Source organism: Rhineura floridana, chromosome 3 (genome assembly GCF_030035675.1).
Source record: "Rhineura floridana isolate rRhiFlo1 chromosome 3, rRhiFlo1.hap2, whole genome shotgun sequence".
NCBI classification, from domain to species: Eukaryota; Metazoa; Chordata; class Lepidosauria; order Squamata; family Rhineuridae; genus Rhineura; species Rhineura floridana.
The window spans coordinates 215,351,270-215,365,032 of NC_084482.1; positions in this window are offsets into that span (position 1 = coordinate 215,351,270).

The window sequence follows — 13,763 nt, forward strand, 5'->3', positions numbered from 1 at the left end:
ATCTTCCGGAGCTAAGCCCATTTTCTCCCCAATGGCCAGGTTATTTGCCCCCAGCCAAGCGTTAAAGTCCCCAGTCATGAGAATAAGGGGATCACATACTGACTGGAATATTTCATTTAAGGCCAAGTCTAATTCTGACCAAAAGGCCATGGCCTTTTGCTTATACTTGGCTGGGGCAGCGTAAACGTTTATGAGAAACACTTTCAGGTTTGAAGGCCATACCATCTGTATAACCAAGATGTCATTAGTAGTTGAAAATGAAAGCTGGGAGGTACTAAGGTTTAAGTCAGTAGAGATCAGAGTGGCTAAGCCACCTACTGATCTTCCCCCCTTAGATGACGGGGTTGCTGGTCTAGAGAAAGACTCATATCCCGGGAAGGTGGGGCAAGCTGTAGAGGTGGCCCAAGTTTCTTGAAGACATACAATCGGCGATTGCATGCAGAAATCCCTAAACGAATGGTCTGACAACTTATTACCCCAGCCTGCAACATTCCATGAAATAACATGTAAAGACGGGTGATTTGGGGGAAAACGGAGGCTGGATCGTCAGGGAGAAGCTGGGTCATTCAAAATTTTCTGGGGCGAGGGCAAATCTTGGGTGACGGCAGGGGAAATACATAAGTCCACTTTACATAGTTGTCTACTAACATTTGATGTAGGGAATGAAGAAAGAGGTAGCATTGGCATTGGGCGACATTTTGATGGAGAAACTAATTCTGAGTCCTCCAAATATCTTAGATCTAACCAAGATGGAGTCGTATGCATTCCCAATATCTCTCCAGCGTCTAATGAAAATTTCCCGGGTGGTGGGTGATGGATGATTACAGTATGCGAGGCCATGGCCGTTGCTAAGTTACCAGTAGCCTGGAAAGGGTGTGAGACAGGGGTGTATTTTATCACCCTATTTGTTAATATCTTGGCACAGTCATTAACCAACATGGAGAAAATAGTCAAGAAATCAGAAGAAGGCTAGGACTGGGGAGGGCAGCTGTGAGAGAACTAGAAAAGGTCCTCAAATGCAAAGATGTCTCACTGAACACTCAAGTCAGGATCATTCAGTCCGTGGTATTCCTGATCTCTATGTATGGATCTGAAAGTTGGACAGTGAAAAAAGCTGGTAAGAGAAAAATCAACTCATTTCAAATGTGGTGGAGGAGAGCTTTGTGCATACCATGGATGAAAAAGACAAATAATTGGGTGTTAGAACAAATTAAACCAGAACTATCACTAGAAGCTAAAATGATGAAACTGAGGTTATCATACTTTGGACACATCATGAGAAGACATGATTCACTAGAAAAGACAATGAAGATGAAACAGACTGCCTTCAAGTCGATTCCAATTTATGGGCGACCCTATGAATAGCATTTTCATGGTTAGAGGTATTCAGAGGGGTTTACCATTGCTTTCCTCTGAGGCTGAGAGGCAGACACTGGCCCAAGGTTACTCAGGTCTGGCTCTCTCAGAAAAGACAATAATGCTTGGAAAAACAGAAGAAAGTAGAAAAAGAGGAAGGCCAAACAGGAGATGGATTGATTCCAGAAAGGAAGCCACAGACCTGAACTTACAAGATCTGACCAGGGTGGTTCATGACAGATGCTCTTGGAGGTCACTGATTCATAAGGTCACCCTAAGTCCTAATCGACTCGAGGGCACGTAACAACACACAACCATGCCTGCCTGCTTTCTTCCAGGAAGCAGGTGCATGTAGCGAAAGCTAGCAGAGTTGGTTTTCTTTTTAAAGCCTGCCTCGCTGTAATCCTGTTCAGAGGTTGAAGCAATCAGCGCAATTGCAGGGAGGCTTGGCACTGATCCTTTCAATCTCAGAATCAAAGACTTCCAATCCTCCCTGCAGCCTCTTTCCAGGCTCTGCAACCTCAGCTTGAAAGGGGTGGGCCCCAGGTAGACCCGCAAAGCCCACGCCTCACTGATCTTTTTGTGAGGAGGTTATTTATTTATTATACAGTCACGAGAGTGGCTATATACTATAGTTAGCACGGATTTTTCGCATTCCGCAATGTTAAATTGAAAATATATCCCCATGCTATTCTGATCCTTCTCATAAGCTCACTTAAAAACAAAACCTTACAAAACGTATAGTCTTGTACTCAGAAATGGTTGCTTAACAACCCTCTAAATTTGCATGGCAATACACAAAACAGCCAGAGAGAATTGAGAGTCCAAAGTGTAAAAAGAAAGAACAAAACCAGACTCCTTTTGGATTTTTTTCTGTCAAAGTCCTCATAATCTGTTCAAATTCATTAAAAATCAGCCATGTTCACAGAGTACCTGTAATCCTGTTACTGACCTTGCCCCATACTCTGAACTTCATCTTCTGCAGTTTAAAAGTTAAAAAATGCCTGGCTGATTTTTAATTAAGAAATTTTGCATTAAGTCTATCATAACGTCGGCCACACCCACGCCAGACCTTTATTTCACTTGACAGTTATGGCTTCCCCCCAAGAATCCTGGGAAGTGTAGTTTGTGATGGGTGCTGAGAGGAGACTCCTATTCCCCTGACAGAGCTCCGGTGGCCAGAGTGGTTTAACTGGCCAGATTGTATTAACAGTCAGGTGCTCTGATTAAAGCTCCGTGAAGGGAATAGGGCCTCTCTTAGCAACTCTAAGAACCCTTCACTAACTACACTTCCCAGGATTCTTTGGGAGAAGCCATGACTGCTTAAAGTGAAATAAAGGTCTGGTGTGGATGTGGCCAGCAACAGCTTTGGTTTAAATTTATGTGGGGGCTACATGTGCCTGCTGTAGAATAAAAAGGTGGGGGAAACCCAGAAAAAGAATGATACTGTTCACAATGTTTTCCTTTTGGAAATAAAAGGAGCTTCCCCTCTGCCCAGTGCCCACCCATCGGGTCCCCTCCCTTCCCCCTGCCCTCCCTCCGTCCCTGGCTTGTTTGTGCATTTATTCTGCTCTCTCCGCCCCATCCCGCCCCCATTTGTTCCACCAGGCCGAAACTCTTCTCTGCTGTTTATTTATCATGCATTTATTTTATATTTAAATAGCTGGAGTTTTGTTTCTTTGATTTGCCTCTCCACCCCCACCTTTCCCTCCCCAGCCAAAACTGATTTATTTATTTAATGAATAAACGTATTTACATACCGCCCCCTCGTAAACCAGGGCTGTGTCGCCAGAGGACAACCCCCGTCACAGGAATTGGAGTCCAACCACATCTAAAGGGCCAAAGTTTCCCAGCCCTGTCCTAAAATACCAAGGCAGGGTCCCGCAACAGAAACAGAATCCATTCAAACAAGCAAACCGCAAAATGAAAATGTGTGTCTGCTGAAGAACATCTGAAATGGCTGCATGGGCCTCCCAGCCTCAAAAGGCCTTCAAGAAGTGCCTGAAACGCTCTTGACCTCAGTCCCTCCTGGCGTATTCAGTCTAGCACAGGGGGGTTGACTGGTCACCTCCAGAGTGTGGTTTAGGCTTCACCGCGGGAGGGCCGGGTTCCCTTGGCCTTGAAAGAGGCACGGTGAGGCGGCTCCTCAAGAAATCGGCTTTGGATCCCTTGGATGGGAATAACTGTCAGCCAGTTGCAAATACGCCCTTCTTGGGGAGGGGGTGGAGAGAGTCTTGGTCGGGCAGGTGCAGGCATGCTTGGATGACACGGATTATTTAGATCTGTTCCAATCTGGGTTGAGGCCTGGCTGTGGGACTGAGTCAGCCTTGGTTGCCCTGATGGATGACCTTGACAGAGAGCGGAAGAAGGGGAGCGTGGCCTTGGTCCTGCTTCTTGATCCCTCTGTGGCTTTCGATACAGCTGACCATGGTATCCTCCTGCACCAACTCCGTGGAATGGGAATTGGGGGCACCATGGAAAGGTGGTTCCAGCCCCACCTACAGGCCCAAGTCCAGAGAGTAGCTTTGGGTTATTATTTTTCACACACACCCCGGAGATTGTGCTATGCGGTACTGCAGGACACCATCTTATTTCTTATTTAATAGGTATAGGACACCACTGGGAGAGGTCATTAGGAGTTCTGGGGTCAAGGTGTTGTCAGTATGCTGATGACACTCAGCTCTGCTTCTCCGTAACATCCAAAAACATCCAAATGGGGAGAGGCTCTCTGGGCCTTGGACCTGGGCCTGGACCCAGTGGTGGGATGGATGAAGGAAAATAAGCTGGCCTGACTCTTGGCAAAACGGAGGCACTGTGAGTGAGTGCTTCCCGTGTCTGAGAAATTGGTCAATTGCATGCCCTGGATGGGGCTGCGCTCTCTCTGAAGGAGCAGCTACACAGCCTGGGGGTGCTTCTGGATCCAGCTCTGTCATTACAGGCCCAGGTAGTCTCAGTGGCCAGAAAGGCCTTTCCTCAGCTGCACCTGGTAGGATAGCTACAACCATTCCTGGAGTCGACAGCTTGGCCACAGTAGTTCAGGCACTGGTGACTTCAAGACTGGATTACTGCAATGCACTCTCTGTGGGGCTTCTCTTGCACTTGACCCAGAAGCTGCAATTAGTGGAGAATGCGCAGCCAGATTGCTGATGGGAATGAGACCCTGTCAGCATATAACACCACTGCTCAGAGATCTGCACTGGTTGCCAATTTGTTACTGGGCCACGTTCTAGGTTTTACTTATTGGTATATAAACCCCTTAAGACTTTGGGACCAGTTTACTTGTGAGACTGCCTTACCCCATATGTGCCCACTCGAGCACTTCGCTCTGCGGAATGGACTCTGTCACAGTTGCCACATAACACTCCTTCTGCACTTGTAAGAAGTCGTCCCTTTAGTGTGGCAGCACCTGTCGTTTGGAACTCCCTGCCTATTGACGTCAGGCAGGGACCTTTGATATATTATTGTTGGCACCTGCTGAAAACGTTTTTGTTTAAGGCAATCCTTTCCAGACACATACATGTTGATCAGTTTTAATCTTTTAGTAGCTGTTTTAATAGTCTTACTTGTTTTATTGATAATTCTAATGTTTTGCAAACCGCACAGATATTTTCACATTCAAGAGTATAAATTTAGTGAAATAAAGAGTGAAGATGCTTGCCGAATCTCTGCTGGGAGAGTCTTCTGCAGCACGGACCTTTTATGGCTGAAATGAATCTGGGGGATGAGAAGAACAGGCTTCTTGAACTCTCTCTTGTATCCCCGGCCAGCTGAAAAAGGGGAATTGGCACAGAGAGATTGTTTGGCGAGAAGACGGAGGCAGTAAAAGGTGGGGATTGATAAGAGAAGAGGGGAGGGAGAGAAGAGAGGTGATAATGAGGGAAGACATCTCCACATTCCCTTGCAGCTTCTGAGACTGAAAAGGCACTGACTCGTAGTATAAGGTTATGAAGATTTGAAAGGAACCCAGTATTTATCTTCCCTTTCTATTTCTTTTGATCTTTTCTCATCTATTTCTTTTTTAGAAATTACCTTGCACCTTATTAACTCTCATCTACTCAATTGCACAAAAACCGATTTCACATGGCACAATTTTATTTTCGGCAGTGCTGTGTCTTACTGCACGATAGAATAAACCGCGCCTTGACCTGGACTTGCCCAGGATCTGCAGAAACATTTGCCTCTTCTATTCACCACTCAGTTGAGAGGAGTCCCGCCTGGGGAGGAGGTGAGGGATTGTCCTGTTTCTTGAGGGGGGGGGGAAAGCAAAACCAGTAGCAGGTCCTTCGCTGCCAGGTTCTTTCCCTTTGCATCGGAGGAGATGCCCCCCAATCCTCCCATCTCTGAGCATGCAATGTGCCCTTTCCTCCTCGGCTTGCAGAGAGGCGCAGAGAGAGAGCAGATCCTTCCAAGGGTTAAAGTGAGCTCAACTCCATTCCTAGAGAGGAAGGGGATTTGGGAGGAGGGAGGGGCTCCCCTCAACGTCTCCTCCCTGGAGGAAGGTGGCGCCTCCCCCCTCCAAGCTCCGCAGAGGTGGCCCGTCCTGCTCTCCGGTGAGGCCCCCGCCACGTTCGTGCGGCTGGGGTGAAGGGGGGGGTCCCAGGGCTGACGGGAGGAGGGGGCACAGGAGGAGGTGCAAGGCAGGAAAGCGAGGAGGGGGGTTGGAGACCCCTGGGGTGGGGGGATGCTCAGATCCCAACGGCAGGCAGAGAAAATGGGGCGGGATGCATGTCACCCCGTAGGGAGGCGGCTTGGGTAGCAGATCCAGCCGGGACCCCCACACACAACACGCACACTGGGGAGGGGAGCGTCTTGATGTCCTCCTCTCTGCAAAACCAGGAAGCCCCCCTCCTTGAAATGAGTTTAGGGGGAAATATAGGTGATCCCTTTTGGACATGCAACCCCCTAGGCTTGTGGAGGGGTGTGACGCCCTTCCCTGGCTCTCCCTGTCAGGTTCCTACCTGCTCGTGGCTACTGCCTGTCACTAGGCACCACCAGGGACTCCACCAGTCCGGACTGTCCTTTTTTATGGTTTCTCTCTCCGCTCTAGCACAGACCTCACCAGATCCCCCTGCTAGGCAGCACCACCAGTCACGTCCTATAACCAGTATTCCCAGAGACTCTGCCTGAGTCTCTCTCAATCAGGTTACCTCTGTGACTGCGTGCTTAAGCTGTCCCAATCCCTTTGATCTATATAGAATGCATATAATTCTGGGTTGCTCTGGATACTTGTGGTGTTATATTCTTCCCTTCACCGCTGCCACCAATTGTTACAGTTTCCCTTCAGCCTTGGTAAGTACCTTGCCCTCCCCTCTGGTCTGTATATTCCCCAGCCAAGGATCAGGCCTCCGGTAAACCAAAATAGTGTTTATTAAATATTAGAAATAACAAGATTACTTTATAAAGGCACATAAGCATATGGTTTCATCTATTCCTGTGATACTTGTCTTAGTATTAATCCGAACTCCACACTCTCCCCACATCCACCAACTCTCCACACAATCTCCTCCCAAAAACCCCACCAAACACCTCTCAAACAACCCACTAACGTCCACCCAGATTCAACTGTTATTCTTCCTTTTATACGCTCAGCCATTCTAACACTCAGCCAATCATCCAGCATTCTACTGCTCATTTACTCCCCCCTCCTCTTTCATTCCACTTACCACATATCTTCTATACAAACAGCACTTACCATATATACATTAATACAGGAACATCACAAGGGGCTCTATTGACGATGAACACAAAGCTCTACTGAGAACTGGTGCCCTTTTAAAGCCAGGAGACCTCGCTCCTAAGGAAACAGACTGGTTTTGTTGAAGAGAATTGGACAGTAGTGTCCTGACAAAATCAGAAGTGCAGGGTCCCTTCCTGATGGTCACAGCCATGCCCTCTTCTAACATTATACAACTTTCTAAGATTATAGAATTATCTGGCCTGGATTGAATACTGCTTTTTCATTATCTATCACTGTCACCATTTGACTGTCCGTTCTCACTGTCAGAGATATTGTTTGAATTACTGAATCCAGAAACTAAATTTTTTGTGTGTGCACTGTATCCTTTCCCCCCTGATGTGTATTTTGTATTTGTGTTTATTTTTTTGTGAGCCGCCTTGAGGGCCTTTTGGCCAAAAGGCGGCATAGAAATAGAATAAATAATAATAATAATGTTTATTTACCTGGTGCTAGAGCCTCCTCAGTGGCTGACTCACCTCCTTTCACTCTGGCTCCAGTCAGCAGGAAAGGACAAGGAAGCATGTTAGAAGACTCTTCTCCGTGGCTAACACACTCCCCATTCATGCTGATTGGCTCAGAGGACGCTGAAGAAATAGGGACCCTGCTGGGACCCTGCTCCCAAAAAATGAAGGGGTCTAAGACACCCCCAAGACCCCAGATGACTGCACCCCTGAGATTCAAAACAATGGATACAAAGGCATCAAACGGTTGCAGGCATTTACAGGCGAAAACAGGGCTTTATAGACCATAGATCAGAACAGTCCCAGTTAGTGATAAGTGAATATAATTTGAGATCACAGCTGGTTGGAGATGAATGTGTGTTTTTCTCTGGCCAATGTGTCTGTGTAATAGGACATGGACAAAGAAAGGGAGAAAAAGAGATGGAGATGGTCCTGGTCCAGTTAGAGAAATATTTGGGCAAGGATATGGCAAACGGGTGGTGTGAGAGCAGTGTCAGTAGCTGAAAGAGGAAGAGAGCCTCCATATATAGAAGCAGTATACCAGATCTCAGATGCAGGGAATGAGTACCTGGCATATGCTGGGGGGTAAAGAAAGGCCGGGGATGGAACTGGCAATCCCACCCCATATATACGGTCTGCCTAGTAAACGTCGCAAGACATCACCCTAAGAGTCGGAAACGACTCGCACTACAATTGCAGAGACACCTTTACCTTTTTATTTATATATGAAAGTTACCAAAACTGTCTACAGGTCAGAAAATTATATTTTTTCCTATGGTTTATAATTAAAAATATATCTATATGAAGATTATTAAAACTGTCAACAGATCAGAAAATTAATCAAAACTAAGACTACTTCAACTGAGTGACACCTTTCATTTCAAACTATTTCTATGTAGTTTACCGGGAGGTGGGAGGTGGTATTTTCTGAGCCAGGGCTTTTACCCATGGGCTCTCACATGAAGAATTTCCCCAACAGTCCTCCAGCCTTCTGCAAGAAGAACTGGTTGTTAGCTGGATTCATCCATGCTTGTTCAGGGAACTTTTTTCACTCCTGACAGTATAGTAATTCTAAAACAGAACAATGTCTTGGCTTTGTAGGGCTTATTAGAGCCTCTACTAAGGACAGACAGAAATTTGGAGAACAGATGGTTGAGCAAGACTCAGCTGGCCCTGAAGCAGGAAGCGGCCCCGATGCCATCAAGACCGGGAGCAGTGGAGGATTCTGGGAAAGAACCATCCAGAAGCTCCTGGGTGAGGAGGACACCCTCATTTCAGATGTGCCGCGCCAGCAGTTCAGGCAGTTCCACTACAAGGAGGCCAAAGGGCCCCGAGAGGTTTGCAGCCGACTCCACCATCTCTGCTGTGAGTGGCTGAAGCCAGAAAAATGTACGAAAGCTCAGATGATGGACCTGGTGATCCTGGATCAGTTCCTGATCATCCTCCCAGAAGCAATGCAGAGCTGGGTCAGAGAATGTGGAGTGGAGACCACTTCCCAGGCGGTGGCCCTGGCCGAAGGTTTCCTCCTGAGCCAGGCAGAGGACAAGAAGCAGGCAGAGCAGCAGGTGAGAGAGGTTCATCGAGATATCCAAAGGGGCTCAGAATGTGAGGGAGGATATCCCCAAATACTGTACTAATTGTCCAGCCTTTTGGGGAAATCCCTTCAGGTTTTTGCCTCTGTTGTTCCTTTTCTAATCTTTCTTTCCATTCCCTGTCACATATCCTCATTGCTGTTTCAGGAAAAAGATATCTTGGCAGAAACAGGCACTGATTTCCCTGAGGCAAAGAGGACTCCATCGGACACCAAACAGTGCCCCTTGGGTAAGGATGAATGGGGTGTATCTCAATTTGGTTTCCTTCTGTTGATTGTTCAATAGAGTTGCCAGGTTCCTGGCCTGAGAGTGATCCTGTATCTTTAGGAGAAGAGAAAGTCAGCCAAGTGCAGGTGTTCTTGCAACGAAGTAATGGGAAGAACCACAGGGTGAAATTCTCCCTTCCCCCTGCACAACTTTGAAAGATACAGAAGACCTCTTGGAGGCCGGGCCTGGCAACCAAGAGGTCTTCTGTATCTTAAAGTTGTGCAGGGGGAAGGGGGAATTCCACCTTGTAGTTTTTCCCATTACAATGTTGCAAGAACACCTGCACTTGGCTGAATTTCTCTTCTCCTAAAGATACAGGTCTCAGGTTCTGAACCTGGCAACCCTAGTAGCTATACATCGATCACTAGGCGTACATTCACACCATACTTTTGTTCTGCTATTATTCCACTTTGAACAGTCATGGCTTCCCCCAAAGAATCCTGGGAAGTGTCATTTGTGAAGGGTGCTGAGTGTTGTTAGGACACACCTACCCCCCACCCCCTGAGAGAGCTACAGTTTCCAGAGTTCTCTGGGAAGAGGGGCTGGCTGTTAAAGCACTCTGGGAATTGTAGTTCTGTGGAAGGAATAGGGGTCTCCGAACAACTCTCAGCACCCTTCACAAACTACATTTCCCAGGATTCTTTGGAGGAAGCCACGACTGTTTAAAGAGGAATAAGAGTGGAATAAATGTATGGTGCGAATGTGGCCTAAATCTGTGAGACAAGCACATACTACTGCAGGGCTGTTGGACTCAAGGATGATGGGGACTGTAGTTCAGCAGAATCTGGAGTGCCAAAGGTTTCCCAGCCCTTTGCTAATGGCTTCCCACCAACTTTGTCTCTCAAAGGTGACAAAATGATGCCGGCAAGACCTCTTCACACGTCTCTTCTTTGCAACGGAAGGGAAGCAGCTTCTGTAGCCCTGGATCAGGTAGTGGGATGGGTCCCTGGGAAGAGGCTGGGGGCAGCCTGGGTGCCTCTGTCCTCTGCTCACCTCCCTGGGTCTGAACGATCTCTCGGCTTTCCCTTGCTTTTTTGAAGTCTGCCCTTAACAAATGCTTTGAAGGCCGCTCAAGGACGGCTGAAACCCTGAGAGTAACGACCAGCCACCTCACCTTAACTAGCCTTTTGGATGTTGCTAGTATTATATATCAGTGGTAGCAGTATTATTTATCAATTTATATACCGTTTAATGCTAAATTAGGCTTCCAAGCAGTTTTGTTGTTGTTGTTATGTGCCCTCAAGTCGATTACGACTTGTGGCGACCCTATGAATCAGCGACCTCCAAGAGCATCTGTCATGAACCACCCTGTTCAGATCTTGTAAGCTCAGGTCTGTGGCTTCCTTTATGGAATCAATCCACCTCTTGTTTGGTCTTCCTCTTTTTCTGCTCCCTTCTGTTTTTCCCAGCATGATTGTCTTTTCCAGTGAATCATGTCTTCTCATGATGTGTCCAAAGTATGAAAACCTCAGTTTCATCATTTTAGCTTCTAGTGACAGTCCAAGCAGTTTACAAAATATAAAAACCAGTTACACGAAGATTAAAGTAGAAATACCCATGATTAAAATACAGAATAAAACAATTCCATTAAAATATTAAAATAAATGTCCATCATTATAATGTGCAGCAAAACAATCCCATTAAAACACAGCAATGAGTAGTAGATAAAATCTTTATGCTGTCTGAGGGGGAAATGTGCTTTCTTGTTCTTTTAGGGTTCGGTGTCCTTTGAGGACGTGGCTGTGCACTTTACAGAGGAGGAGAGGTCGCTGCTGGATCCTGACCAGAGAGCTCTGCATACAGAGGTCATGGAGGTGAATTGTGGGATTGTGGCCTCTCTTGGTAAATCTCCTTGTTGGGTCATAATATCTGTTGTGAAATTCAGTAATTTATGTATCTGATAAACACCAATATTTTGCTGTAGCTGAATAGCGCCACCTACAGCTTGTGCCATACTAATCCACACGCACAGTTAATCTTGAATGGACAGCTATCTATTGTTTTGTCTCTGAATATACTACCTCCAGGTATGCCCTTCCGAAGAGTGTTCATACTGGTGTGAACTGGCCAGGCTTTTTGCAATGTAAGTTTCAGAGTTATTAGGGAGATGGAACTGACGTCTCAGTCATTTTCTGGTTGGCCGAAGAGTCCTCTGGCATCAGAGATGGAGCGGATTTCTTGACTGGGCTACACAACAATTCATCTCAGAAAAGAGGCGGGCTTTACTGATCTCAGATTCACATAAGTATGTGAAGCTTTTGCCTCCCTGGAAACATTTGGTCAGGAGGAGTCCAAAAATGCTTGCCTTGGGAACCAGCATTTTTCAAGGGATTCTGCACATGCTCTGAAATTTAAGACTTTGTTGAAGCAGGTAACATGTGATTAGCAAAGTTAGATTGACTTTATTGTTTTTGTGTTGGCTTTGTCGCACACGCACCCTTCCCATTCTTCCATAACAAAAATATTTATACTTTTAATATTTATTTATTTATTATTTGATTTATATCCCTCCCTTCCTCCCAGCAGGAGCCCAGGGCGGCAATATTTGGCTTCATTGTGTTTTATAGACAACTGTAATTGTAACTGTAGTAGGCATCTGACGTTTGTCACTATAACTTTCCCCCCTTAAGATGGGTACGGACGAATGTTCTAAATACAGATGGGAGCAGAGATAAGGAATCTCCCCCTCCCCCTGCAGGCCAATCATGGCCCACCAAGGGGTCCAATTTGGCCCGCAAGGCCATTTTCCCCCAAGCTACACCTGCCCACCATCAGCTTACATCACTGGTGACATCGGGTGATAAGCAGGAGGATGAGATGCAATTTGACATTGGCTGCATGCCGTGTGCGCAGCAGGGAATAGGGTTATTCAGCCAAGGTAGCAGGATTTAACCCCCGTTCATCAGCTGATGAGCAGGCATTAAAGTCCTTTGCCACAGCACTCTTTGAAACATCTCTTCTCCTTTAAGGGGGCTGGCATGTTGCAGTGGCCATGGCCTGTGTCAGGAGAGAGACGGGGAACCGAGACTCTGTTGAACCTGCTTGATTTTTCAGCGGCTTTCGACCCCATCGACCATGGTATCCTTCTGGGGCGACTGTCTGAGTTGAGAGCACTGCAGAGAATTGGTTCTGTTCTTACTTGGATGGCCGGATCCAGAACGGGGTTCTTGGGGAGTGTTGCTTGTCTCTGTGGGTTCCTTAGTGGTTGGTTCTGTCCCCCATGTCAACATGTACGTGAAACTGCTGGGTGGGGTCACACAGAATTTTCTGAGTCTCATTCAAAGTGCCGGTGTTGACCTATAAAGCTCTTTATGGCCCAGGACCCCAATATTTTATGGAAGGCTTCTGCTGATATGAACCTAGCTGGTCGTCTTCTGAGGCCCTTCTCCAGGTCCATCTTCTGAGGGAGGCTCAGGGGGAGGACCTTTTTAGTTGTGGCTCCCTGTTTGTGGAATGTGCTGCCCAGTGAGGTCTGCTTGGTGCATTCATTGATCATTTTTGGTGCCAGGTAATGATGTACCTTTTTCCCCAGGCATTTGATAGACTAAGATGATGTTGTTTGCTGTTAGTATGCTGCTGAAGCTTCCTGTGGCTGAACGGGGGGTTGTTTTATAGTTGATGTATTACTGTTTTGTTTTATAGTATGATGCATTTGTTTTTGTTTTTAACATTGTTGCAAGTTGCTTGGAGACCTTCGGGTGTCGAGCTACTAATAAATTAATAAATAATAATAATCTTAATGGGACCTCCACCCCTTGCGGCTGCTCCCCGCTCGCTCACTTGCCTCAAAGTGCACTTTTGCAAAGGGCTTTAAGACAGCCCCCACGCTCCTATTTGAGCCTCTCAATGCTCAGTCTGGAGCAATGTGGCTGTCTTAAAGCCCTCTGCAAGTCTCGTCCAATGCCCCCTTTAAACCCCTGATGTCGGATGTTTAAAGGAAGAGTGTGGAGAGACTTGCAAAGCCACGCGAGGGATTTTGACAGGCGAGCAACCCTGCCCACCTGTCAAGGTTGTGATATCATAACATCATGTGATGGAGAATTTTTATTTTCTCCTGTGGGATCTTTGCTGGGGATCCTTTAAGTAATCAATAACACAGGCTTAAAGCAAAAAGGTAGGCCTTTATTTCTACAAGCATATGCACGGTCAGTCCCCCGGAAAATCTGGAGAGGACTGCAGTGAGGTACAGTCTGCACAGATCTTTTATACCATACAATTACAGCATGTGACAGTAATTAACCAATCCCCTAAGTTATTCCCCACGTAACGTAACAGTTCTTCCCTCTTGCAATTGTTTCCAAACTAATCAGATAACTTTATTAAAATGAATTCATGTATATTCATAATTTT